Below are 3046 nucleotides of genomic sequence, written 5' to 3'. Positions count from 1 at the left end.
CAGTGTTTGACCCTAACACTTCTCTTCTTCTCCTGTCTTGTAAAAACGATAAATGTACAATTAGAAAGGAAGCCTGCAATGCTGTTTTTGAGCATGGTCGTTAGTCTGTACAGAAGTTGTGCAATATGGTTGAGAGAATGCTGAGAGGCTAGCAGCAACCTCCTTTTACCTCACACACACACACACACATACACACACACTCACACGCACGCACGACACGCACCGCCAGACCGCACACGCAGCACGCATACAAGCACACTCAAACCACACTCACTGTCGGTGAACCAACCACCGGAGTTCTTTGCGGTGCAGCATATCTTCTCTCAGAGTGAATCATAGGATGGTCGGTGTTTTCCCTCTTGATTTCTGTCGTTCCTGAGCATTTGTTGAATGTCATGTGTGTGGACAACAAAGCTGTAGACATCTCTCTTTCTCTCTCTCTCTCCTCTCCTCTCTACGTCTCTCTCTCTCTTCTCTCCTCTCTCTCCTCTCTCTCCTCTCTCTCTTCTCTCCTCTCTCCTCTCTCCTCTTCTCTCTCTCTCTGCTCTCCTCCGTCCCCGCGACAAGGCATCCCCGGGCAGCTCACCCATATTTCCACGTTTCTTATCTCGACCATAACCTCACACCACTGTCAGCACTAACTAAGCGGGCTGCTGCGTAGCGATCTGATTGCAGTTTGTCCACCAAGTTGTCGGTGCAGCAGGACGAAAAAGACTGCAGAGAGTAATAGGCAAATATGACACAGTTACCACAGGACAAACATACAGAGCAGTCCATCTTTCTCATCATATAAACCACCCTTAGCCACCAAAGCCCATAACACGACGCTCTCGCGCGGCGCCGCGGCACACACACACACACACACACACACAACACACACACCACACACACACCACACACGACACACCACACCCACACACACACACACACACACACACACACACACACACACACACAGAGAGAGAGTCTGGCCATGCCAGGAGCCAGTAGTGTTGATGAGGCCTGAGTGGGTGGTTGGTTATAGTTAGTTACAGCTGTGGGGAAGAGAGGGGACACACACACACACACACTGTAGCGTCTTACAGTTGAGGCAGGCAGTTTAGAACCCACATGGTGCATGAAGGACTCATCTCCTGGACCACAGAGATGGTCTAGGCCACAGTGTACCAGGAGTTTTACCATTAGAGCATTCAAAACTTGTAAAATGAAGCATATATTAAGGCTTTTCACAATGTATTATGTATAGCAATATGGTCTATTAAGGAAGGCTAGGCTACCATTGAGAAGATATTTGCGTATTCTGTACTCGGAAAAGCAGGTGTAAAACATGAAGCCATCTGGTGAAAATCTGCACATTTTCACAATTCAAATGTTTCTTTGCTGTTTTAATACATACTTTACATTTCCCGAGAGGACAGATCCCATTTTTTCAATTCGCTTTAATGGAGGTGGAGGAGGGGGGAGAAGAGGAGCAGGAGTATGGAGAGGAGGAGGAAGGCATTGTGGAGGAGCAGGAGGAGGTGAGGAGGAGGAGGGCATGGAGGGAAGCTGAAATGCAGCAGGATCAGATAAGGCGGACGGCAAGGCGGGGGAGGGATCGACGACAAACTCCCTGACAGGTTTGGCTGGTCTCTCCAGACCCGGGCTCAGCAGGCTGCTGACATGTAGATGGCTCACGCAGCCCCTTCTCTCAGATACCCCCTGGGAGAGAGATAACCCTAGCCGCTAGCAGACAGTGCCAAGCCATTCAGCCTGCCTTTGTCGGATGTTACAGACATACCTGTGTAAATGCTCAGGGGGTTTAATCCCAACGTGACTGTTTGTTTGCTTAGCGCTGGAAAATGTGTGCGGGGTTAAGCATACCGTATACTGAGAGTAGTAAGTGTTTGAAAGTTAGAGTAATGGCTGCTGATGTTGGAACGGTTCTAACTGCTTGAGCTTGTGCATGAAACGAATTGACTGTGTCACAGTATTGTTGATGCTTACATATATGATCGTTTTATATGTGTTTAGCTGTTGATTCCAGTCCCAATGTAATGCTATAACTTGTGTTTACTGGTGAAGTTAACTGTCTGTGGTTCAGCCCAGTTCAAACCGTTGCGGGTTGGTGTGTTGTGGGTTGTGGATGTGTGTTCGTAGTGTGTGTGTGTTGCTGTCCAATTCTAACAACCTTGATCTCAGCCATGTGAACCAGTTGCTTGAGTTGAAGTACTTTACCGCATACATTGACGTTCCAATGCAAAACTCACTGCTTAGGCACACACTGCATGTGTTTGTGTCAAAACCAAACCATCCTAGTCCATGCTCTTGACCGCAGTTCAGTAGCCTACCCGAAAAAGGCTATTACAACAGTGAGGCTTACCAAAGCGCAGAATCCAAAAAGCGAGACCGCAGACTAACGCAAAGCTTTCTATCACGGCTTACTGAAGATACGAACCACCACAAATCTTCACATGCAATTTTTAAACTCCACAAGCCACACTTTATTGGATCAGATGCCGACAGAATTGTCCATTACTGTCAACAAACTGCAGTATAAGGCAACCTGCTGCTCAATTAGGGTAGGGCCTAGGCTTGAATAATGGAATAGGGCTAAGGTAGGTAGGTGCTAGTTAGGCTAAGGTTAATTAGATATGTAAGGTTAAGTTGTAGTATGGTTAGGTTAGTGGTGGGCTAGGTTAAGGTAGGCTAGCTAGGTTAGGTTAAGTTAGGTAATTTAGTTAAGGTTAAGTTAGGTTACGGTAAGGGGCTTAGTTAAGCTCAGGTTTAAAGTTAAGTTGTAGGTTCAGGGTAAGTTAGGGTAATGATTTAAGGCTTCGGCGAGATATAGATGTTCGAAACTGTGACCTGATAGCTCTATCTAGAGCATCATACAACATAAATCCAAATAAAGTGTTAAAACCTGTCAATATAGTGACCATTTATGCTCTGTTGGGGTTCACTGCTAACAAACACTCTCAAAGTCCGAATCTTTTGCACATCTTTTGTGACACTTAATCATTAGCTCGTCGTTACGTTAGTCAAACGAATAACACCCATCTCTCTC

The sequence above is a fragment of the Salvelinus sp. IW2-2015 genome, linkage group LG28, assembly GCF_002910315.2.
Source record: "Salvelinus sp. IW2-2015 linkage group LG28, ASM291031v2, whole genome shotgun sequence".
Taxonomy (NCBI): Eukaryota; Metazoa; Chordata; class Actinopteri; order Salmoniformes; family Salmonidae; genus Salvelinus; species Salvelinus sp. IW2-2015.
This window is presented reverse-complemented; position numbering follows the sequence as displayed.